Here is a 10362-nt window from a genome sequence, read left to right as displayed (position 1 = left end):
TCTCCTTATCTATAACCCCTTTCATTCCTTTTCTTCCCTTTCCTTTCATACTTCATTCTGTCTTAGAGTTCATGATTCATGATTTCATACAGTGTCTGGACAATATCGTGAACTTTCTTGCCCTGTTTTTCTTCTGATGGCCACCTCCTCCCAAAAAAACCGGATTTTGAATCAATCCAACTGTTAAACTTTTCTAAGCTATTCTGGGCTTTATAAGAGTAGCTGGAGAAAAGTCTCCTAAGCCTAGAAAGGATGTTACTATAAGCCAGTAGTCTCCAGATTTGACCAGTTACTCAGTGCTGTATTAAAAATCTATGTTTCCCCAATCAGCTCTTTTTATCATTTTCCACCATGCTATCCAATCTTTTCTCCACCACCTCTACCCTGCATTCTCACCAGATTGTGTTGCCTTCTCATTCTCAGGAGAATCAATGCACTTGCCAATATGTAGATTCATCTTTTCCTTATTTATTCTCATCACAATGGAAAAGTTGTTTTTCAACGTTTTCAAGGCAGATCACTCACTGTGTACATGGATATCAACCTCTTCTACTTATTTGGGCATTTTTTCTTAGATGTTTTTATCTTTCTCAAATTGTCAACAGATCCCTGCCTACTAAACTCGTTGATATTAACATTTTAAAAATGCTGTTTGTTTCTTTAATATTTAAAAATCTCCTCCATAGATCCCTGGTCCTGCTTCCTGTCTTCTACCCTTCCTGGGTAAATCTCTTCAAAGATTTAGTGGTATTCACTATTGCTGCTTTATTTCCTTTTGTTTCTCTACCTAATCAATCTGGCTTCTGTCCTCATTATACTGATTTTTGACAAATACTTCTGTGCTACTAAAACCCATGAACAATTTTCAGTCTTTGGCTTCTCTAAAATGTTTGTGAACATTTGAGTTGGGACATATATACACCATGGAATACTATGCAGCTATAAAAAAGGATGAGTTCATCTCCTTTGTAGGGGTACGGATGAAGCTGGAAACCGTCATTCTGAGCAAACTATCATAAACAGAAAACCAAACATCGCATGTTCTCACTCACAGGTGGGAACTGAACAATGAAAACACTTGGACACAGGGCGGGGAATATCAACACCGGGGTCTGTTGCGGGGTGGGGGAATGGGAGAGGGATAGCATTAGGAGGAGTACCTAATGTAAATGATGAGTTAATGGGTGCAGCAAACCAACATGGCACATGTATACCTATGTAACAAACCTGCACGTTGTACACATGTACCCTAGAACTTAAAGTATATTTAAAAAAAAAAAAGTTTGTGCAGTTGAACACTCTGTTTCCTAAGGTGTTCTCCTCCTTCAGCCTTATGTGTTCCAGCTTTTGTCCCATCTTCCTTATGTTTCCTCCTCTTGTCTCTTGAATATTTGTATTTTTCAGAATCTCCCATAGGCCATATTCTCTTCTCACTCCACAAGACTCTCTTTGAGTCATGTCATTCACCTAATAGTTTCATTTGCAACTCTGTACTAATCATTTCCACAGTTCTATCTGCAGAGCAGACCTTTCTCTTGAGCACCAGAGCTGTAGATCCCACTGCACCTTCCCTTGGATGGCTCACTGATATCTCAAAGCCAATACATCCAACACAGAAGTCATCATCTCATCTTAAAGTTGTGTAACTTTTATTGTTTCTTATCTCAGCGAATAGTACCACTATTCACCAGAGGCCAAAGACAGAAAACTTGAGGCTAATATTTATCTCTTCCTTTCCTTTATATAGGCTTTCATATCCAACTAATCAGCATGCACCATAGATCTCTTGAATCTGTTCACTTTGCTGCCTCTCATTCATAGTAGGCCTTCTTCAGTATGCATAATAGTTAACATTAGGTGTCCCTTTTGTCTCCAGTCTTGCTTAACTCCACTTCAGCATCCTTGTGACTGTAACAATCTCTTCTCAAACTTGCAGCTGAATGGATCTTTTAAAAAGACAACCTGATTCTTTCACTCCTCAGCTTAATAGATTTTAGTGGTCCCCATTACTTCTAAGGCTAACTGTGAATGTCCCTGAGGAGCCTGCTTTTGTAAGCTCCAGTGTTTTATTAAAATAAATGCATGGAAATGTTTAATTTATGAATAATATTATAATTTACTTAGTTAAGTCTCTTAAACTTGCCCTCAAAGCTTTCAAAATCTTCAAGTGAAACTGAGGCATCAGCAGAGGACATTTGTCCAGTGGAATGAAGAACTCCCAAGGAACTAACATTCTAGTCTTAGAATATGAAGACAGAGTAGATTCAATATCTTTCTTCTTCAAGAGGATTGAAAGCCCACTCACAGCAACAGAGAGACCTGTTTTCTCCCCCCTCAGACAAATCTTTTGTCTTTAAACTCTAGAGGAGTTCTAGGAAATCTTATATATTTTTACATTGCTTCTTTCCTTTCCAGGGGTCTGTGAAAGTGAGGGCATCCCAAACAAACAATGCAATAATAGAAATTACAAGGTGGGTTAGGTCAGATGGCTTTCTAATTTTCTTGAATTTCCCTCTTTTCTTTCACCACTGTTCATTTTTTATTTTTTCCTAATTCAGTTAATAGCAGCCCAACAATTGGTCAGTCTGAAACCTACCTATCTTTCTTAATTCCCTTCTTTCTCCTCTGCATGCCCACATATAGGTGAATATTGTGGGGCTCACCTTTAAAATAGATTTGACATGCAATTACCTCTCACCATGTCTTTTGTTGCTGTGTGCACTGAAACCTCTATTATCTCCCACATGCATTACTGCAATCATCTTCATCTAGTCTCTTCTTCTACACGTGCACTCACTCCCACCACAATATGTTCTCCAACAGCAGCTAGCTTTTAAAACATAAAATATATTATGTCCTTTTCTTGCTTAGAATTCTCCAGTTGCTTCCCACTACATCTGCATTAATCACCTGATTCATTGCTGTGACCTGTAAGACACAACATCATCCTGTCATCATCCATACCTCACACTCTGATCTCATCTTGTGCCCACTCCCTCTCATTGCACTGCAATCACACTGGCCTTACTGTTTCAGACGTTCTACAAGCTGTTTGATTCGCTGTTCTCTCTGCTATCAATGTCCTTTCCCTTGATCTTCATCTGCTGGCTCCTCCTCATCATCTGTATTTCTATTCAAATGTCACCATTCAGAGAAATGTCTTTTTTTGGGGGGGGGTGGGGAATGATACCTACCCATCTACCTATCTAACTTATTCTCTTGTTTTGTTTTGCTTGTTTTTTCATAGCAATTATTATCAGAAAATGTCTCAGTAGTTCATTTACTTGTCTACTATCTCTCCTTCCCCATCTGAATATGAGTCTTACGAGAGAATGCTGGTCATCATTATTTTTTTCTTAAGTGCTTGGAACTTTCCATTACATATAATAGGCATTCAGATCTTTGTTAAATGAATGAATGAATGCCGCAATAATTAAAAAATTATAAGATAAGTCAAGTAGTGTACTTGAGGGGAAAAATCACCTGTCACAATAAAAATTATTAATCTAGTTCTATATGTTAAAAAATAAAGAACCACTGTTGCATTTTCACTGAAGGCTAAAACCCAATAGACAAGTTAACCAAAAATGTATTGATGTTGAATATTCAGAGGACTATCTAACAATCTAATTTTGATTAACTTTTTGTTGCTTGTGGTAAAACAATTGAGCTCCAGAATTCTAAATACACTTTATAATGGCCATGAAGTATATTCAGTTATAAAGAAATTGATTGAGCAAATGAAATTGCATAAAGTACTCAAAATGTAGTAGTAATGAAAATAAAAATAATACCAACAATTTAATTTATGAATATGCTTCCCTCACTCTTTCAAAATTGTATCTATGTGCTCTTTAATAATTGTTCAAGACCAAATAGAGTGAAGAAAAGTGTATCTATGTTGTTGCCCTGTAAAAATATTTCTTTCTACATTAAAATGGTCAATTTCTATGTTCAACTTTCTGAAGAAAAATCTATTGAAAAATGAATGTTTTTGATGGCAGAATTGGACATCCTAAACTACATGTTATTAAATAAACCCAAAATACATACCACTTTGTAAATCCTGCAATGTCTTTAAGAAAACATACTTACCAGCCAGGCACAAAGGCTCTTGCCTGTAATCCCAGCACTTTGGGAGGTCGAAGAGGGTGGATCACCTGAGGTCAGGAGTTCGAGACTAGCCTGACCAACATGGCGAAACCCCATCTCTACTAAAAATACAAAAATTAGCCAGGCATGGTGGCATGCACCTGTAGTTCCAGATACTTGGGAGGCTGAGGGAGGGGAATCACTTGAACCTGGGAGACAGAGGTTGCAGTGAGCCAAGATCGCGCCACTGCACTCCAGCTTGGGCGACAGAATGAGACTCCATCTCAAAATAATGATAATAATATAATAATAAAAGAGAATATCTTACCAATAATAATATTTTATATTAATATAGCACTTCGAACATCTCAATGCTCTTTAACTCCCACTGTTACCTATATTCACAATAGCACTATGAGGAAGGTGGTACTAGTATTTTTATCTCCTTAATATAAAGAGAGAAACTGAGATCTGGAAAATAATATGATTGTTGGAAAGTCACAATGCAACATAGGAACAGCATCATGTCTCACGATGACTGTGAAATTGTTCTGTATCTTGGACATGCAAATAAATTATTGGATTATGTTAAGATTTCTAATTTGACCTCAAATTTGCATACTAAATGGGAGAATGATTATGGAAATAGCTACTTTTCACAGGTATGCATAAAAGCTTTATTTATATAGTTCTTGCTAGTAATTTTGCCCAGTTTTTTGGGTGGTCTGGGCCTTGGGTGGGAAAATTGGGATCTGATGAAATGAGAGTTATCTGAGAAGGACTTTTCTTAACCATTCCAAATTTACAATGAGTACATATTGAAATACGTGGTCAGATCACAGGGAGTTGAAGTAAACAAGCTAAACAAGGCTGCCTCTTATTTTGCATTGAACTCTGTAAGAGATAACCTTTTCTGTGAACTTAGACTTTTTACCTTTAAGTGGCTGAAAGGTGTTTGATTTTTCTTAGTCTATTATCCTTTCTTAAAAGTGATGGCCACATTTCTTATGAGTACATAAAAGCATTCAGACATAGAGAATTTCTCAAATACATATATCATTCATGTAGAACAAATTTGAAAACTCATTATTTTGGTTTTTTTCTTTTCCTTTTTTTTTTTTTAAAGATTGGGTCTTGCTATGTTGCCCAGGCTGGTCTCAAACTCCTGAGTTCAAGTGATCCTGGCTCAGCCTCTTGAGTAGCTACGACAACAGGTGCCTGTCACCACACTTGGCATGGTTTTGCATTTTTCATGTGGCTGCTTTGACATCATGTGGAAAAGAGAAGATAGGCAATCTTCCAATTTCCAATGCCTTGGCTGACAAAAGTCAAAGTATAATTTATGTTGTCTTCTAATCACAGGGAAACAGCTACGGAGACAGCATGCAGCCTATGAACAGATACTCTATATTTTAGAATTAAATTGAGCAAAACAAAGTATCATTATTGCCTAGTCTCAGATTAAAACAACAAAATTATATAAAAGAACAATGTTTTTATTAGAGTTTACATTTCACTTATCAATACATCGTTTAAGCTTTTACTTCTAGATACCAAACAGGCATGCTTCTCCAAAATTAAAATGCACATGAAGTACTTGGAATCTTGTTAAAATACAGATTCTGATTCTGTAAGTCTGAAGCGCTGTCTTCAATTCTGCATATCTAACAATCTCCTGGGAGATGCTGAATCTGCCGCTCTGCTGAGCACACTCATTAGCAAGGCACTAGGAACCATTTAGAAATCTTAGGGCATAACATTGGAGGCTAACTACTTAAAGGTAACTTAATAACGATCTCCAACAAGAGAGTTTCTCGCACCGCACTCTCTCCCTTTTTCTTTTTATCCTCTGTGTCAATTCTTGTCCTCACCCTCCAACTTTATCATACCTTGCTATCTCTTGAGCATACATGATAACTTCAGGTCACAGCAATTCTTATGTCATCATCAGTCACATACCAGCAAAATAGAATTTACAAAAATCCAGTTGAACCACTCCATAACTCCTAACGAAAGTCTTACTTTCTGCTATCTCATTTATCTATCCAAGGTGTTACGTTTGTCTTTCATCCACAACTTTATTTCTGGTGTGCTTTCACTTAGCTCTTGAAGGATCAAGAGCTCAAAAACCTAATAGCCAACTTTGGCTTTGTTTTTGTTTGTTTGTTTTTTGCTATGTTTTTATACTAAAATGAATTTCAAAATAAGCTGCTACTTTTCTGAAATGTTTGCTCAGTGCTCTGCTAGACTGGTTTTGTAGTGTTTTTCTACTGGATAGCACCAGTATGAATAAGTATATTTACCCATTTGGATATCCAGTGGTGAATATTTTTCTATCCAACTAACCAGTCATAAAAATTTTAGGCAAAGTGACTACCTGGTGAAGAAATTTTTGATAAAAGGTGAGATTGTGTTATGACCCTCAAATAACACCACTGAATGCCTATCTACTTCATTTTTGTGTTAGTATTTACGTTTCATCTGATAGCACACATATGATTCAATGAAGCCACTTTAGCCTCGTTTATATTAACTGAATATGTATGTGGTTGTGACACAGTGGAATTCAAGGCTGAAGTACATTTAACACTATTTGGGGAGTGTACGTATTTATGGAAACTTCTGTTGAACCTTCTGTTAGTCTTCCTTGGATTTTCTTTTTACAAAGGTTTATTTTCTGTTATTTCTTTTCAAAAATATTCCTCAGGCCATGATAATGACTACTTTGATACTTTATTTAATGAAAGCAAGGATCTAATGGTCAATTAATTTTACAAAATTATCCCATTGACCCTGGAAAAATAAAATAGAGGCAAAGTCACACGAAATAACAGTTTATTTCATAACTCTAGCTTCCTAATGTAGGTGAATACATGACTTTCAAAGACACACCAAATTATCTATTAATGTCTTCAATTATGAAAATTGTTAGGCCTACCAGACATCATATTACTTTTGAGCTGTATCTATATATTCAGTTCCAACTCTACTTCCAACTCTTGGGTGGTCTAAAATTGAGATAATTAATTAAACTCTTTGAAAAGCATCTGCCATCCACATTTTATCTTGGATGAAAGAAATGATTTCATGCTTTACTTAAGGAAAGTTAATACCCAAAGGCCGCACATTAGCACTGTCTTGAATTGGAACTTGCCAAATCTGAAAATTGGCTACTCACATGCAATCTTCTTTAATAACTCATGAAAATTTAAATTGGATTAATAATTTAAGTAGAAAGTTCTACAAGGAAAGCTTAAAATTTTAAAGTTTTAGAATAAGCAGAGAAAATATCAGATAGAAAATGTGTTGTTGGATGTACAATTTTAACGATTGTCTTAAAAGACATTAAAAGCAGAGAAAAAAAGTCCTTTATAGGAACTTGCGTTAGACTAACGTACTATATATGAGGAGGGCAATAAAATTATTGGAAGAAAGGTTGGAAAGAAAATAAAATTATACCTGCCACCTGGACAAATTATTTTCTCCACTTTTACACCTTAGTCATTATCTGAGACAATGTTTGCTTAAAATGAGTAGGGGTTGGGGGACAGGGGAGGGGAATAGTAACGTCAGTTGGCTGCTTTAACGGATGATTGTTATGTTAAAAATTTCCAATTTAGTCTATTTTCTGAGAAAACACTAAATGGCGGATGACGCAGGTGCAGCAGGAAGGCGGGGCGGGGCAGAGGCGCCCTGGGGCCCTGGGATGGGGAACCGCTGTGGCTTCCATGGAGCTTTGGCAGTGGTATTCAGGGCCAGCGCCGGGGCGGAGGCCGCGGAGCTCGATCAAGTCCCTGGAGGAGATCTATCTCTTCTCCTTGTCCATCAGGGAATCTGAGATCATTGACTTTTTCCCGGGGGCCTCTCTCAAGGACAAGGTTTCGAAGATTATGCCGGAGCAGAAGCCGACCCGCGCCAGCCAGCGCACCAGGTTCAAAGCGTTTGTTGCCATCAGGGAATACAATGGCCACGTTGGTCTGACTGTTAAGTGCTCCAAGGAGGTGGCCACTGCCATCCGCAGGGCCATCATCCTGGCGAAGCTCTCCATTGTTCCCATGCGCAGAGGCTACTGGGGGAACAAGATCTGCAATCCCCACACCATCCCTTGTAAGGTGACAGGCCGCTGCGACTCTGTGTTGGTGAGCCTCATCCTCTTTCCCAGGGGCACTGGCATCGTCTCGGAACCTGTGCCCAGGAAGCTGCTCATGATGACAGGTATCATTGACTGCTACACCTCAGCCACGGCTGTACTGCCACCCTGGGCAACTTTGCCAAGGCCACCTTTGATGCTGTCTCTAAGACCTACAGCTACCTGACCCCCGACCTCTGGCTTAAAACATACTCCCTCCTTCTTTTGGCTTAAAAATTAAATGAAGGAAGTTTGTAGAGTACTTAGCGCAGTGCCAGGTATATAGAAGATTCCAAATAAATGGTTGTGGCATTAAGTTATTGCTATCTGGTACTTTATACACATTATCTTATTTACTTGTGGTTATTTGCTTTATGGACTCCTTAGAGGAAAGACCGGGGTTTTATAATTAAAACATACTTGCTCCTTTATGACTTTTAACAAACTATGTAGTTTTAACATCTCTAAGTGAATATTCACCAAGTATTCACCAAGAATTCACTGTATTCACCAAGTCTCCCTATCAGGAATTCACTGACCACCTCCTCAAGACCCACACCAGAGTCTCGGTGCAGAGGACCCAGGCTCCAGCTGTGGCTACAACATAACGTTTTTATACAAGAAAAATAAAGTGAATTAAGCCTGGAAAAAAAAAAAAAAAAGTCCAATTTAAGCTTCAGCATTAGGGATGAGTTCAAGGAATGAAAAGCAAATGACAAAAATATGCTTCTTAGCTAGTGGGGATTGAAAACAACTGTACAGGGGGCACAGTCATCAATGGAGCATGCTGGAACCTGAGCTTCAGGTCTGGGTAGAAGGAGAAAAAGCAGAAATGGATTAAACTCAAACCTGAATACTCAAATGGTTGTAGAACTCATCTGTAGATTGAAAACTTTCAGATCAAATACAAATCCACTGGCTCAATCTAGACAAGGGAATCTGGAATGATATGGAGGCATGGGAGGGAGGAAAATCCAGTCATACTGGAAGGTATTTACTTCTTTTTGTTTAGAGCACAACTCCTGCCAGCAGCTCAAGATAGACAAATACAGTGAATACCTATTGCATAGGATTCCCATACCTCTTTTCTCAGAAATTCCACCATAGCCTTCCATTCACGTGTTTGCAACTGAGGTAATCCTGTTCCTATTACCCAGCCCACAATGTATCAGTCTCGGTTTGTTACTTGATCTAAGTTCAGTTAATCAAGTCTTTTCCTTAGGACTTTAAAACTGTGACTAAGATTTGGCTTCAGTCTATAGACTAAGAAGGGAAAAGTAGCCCATTTTCAACAAGAATATACACTAGAGAGTCATGAAAGTCAACCATCAGCAAGAATGAGGAGTAACGCAGAGCCTAGAGACGTGGAGTTTTCTGCAATGTCATAGATTTCAGTCTTAATTCCAAGTTATGTTCTGGCCCTTGGGTTTCTTGACATCTCTTCTTCAATGACCAAAGACAAAGGACCCATGGATTGAGACCTGATATGGGCTCATCACAGAAACAAACATCCGGGCTAAACCGGTTTTGATGCAACTTTTAATCATTATCATCATATCGTGTATAATAAGGCCTCATTGTCCCTCTGACTTACTTAGTACATTTCATTTTTATAAGAAAAATGTACAATTTTTTTCCTTAGAGTCACTCCCATCTTCCTGGAACAATTGATAAGTTGTCCTAATGTTTTTCTCCAGCACCATGAAAGGCTTAAATCATTTTTTTGCTTATAATATGTATTGTGAGCTTGAGTCAGTCAACAAATATTTGTTGAGAATGCACTATTTACCAACATTATCAGATGGGAAAATAAAAGTGACAATAATGCTCTTTTCTTACCTGGCAAGAAGAGATAATAAGGTATGACTAAACCTACTATACTAAACCCTTTATGGAACCATTGAAATGCATCTAAAAATGACAAACATACTATTGGTTCTTTGGCTTCTTTAAATATATTGGATTATATATTATAATACATGAGTAATATATATTATACTACGTAGGATATGATATGTAGGAGAGCCATAGCAAAAGAAACAATCTTTTACATTAAAAAAATAAAAATCCAGTTATCACTAACAACAAAGCTGTCAAGAGCATTGCTCTCCCCAAGTATCTCTTATGACTATTTCCCTTTG

General features: G+C 37.6%; 1 pseudogene; it reads left to right on the top strand.

The window, feature by feature from the left end:
• Window positions 1-7735: 7735 nt before the first annotated feature.
• LOC103230362 (small ribosomal subunit protein uS5-like) lies at window positions 7736-9023 on the top strand (annotated as a pseudogene).
• Window positions 9024-10362: the final 1339 nt, after the last annotated feature.

This window comes from Chlorocebus sabaeus, chromosome 25, assembly GCF_047675955.1.
Source record: "Chlorocebus sabaeus isolate Y175 chromosome 25, mChlSab1.0.hap1, whole genome shotgun sequence".
NCBI classification, from domain to species: Eukaryota; Metazoa; Chordata; class Mammalia; order Primates; family Cercopithecidae; genus Chlorocebus; species Chlorocebus sabaeus.
The sequence above is the reverse complement of the archived record's forward strand: the minus strand, read 5'-3'. Positions and strand labels throughout refer to the sequence as shown.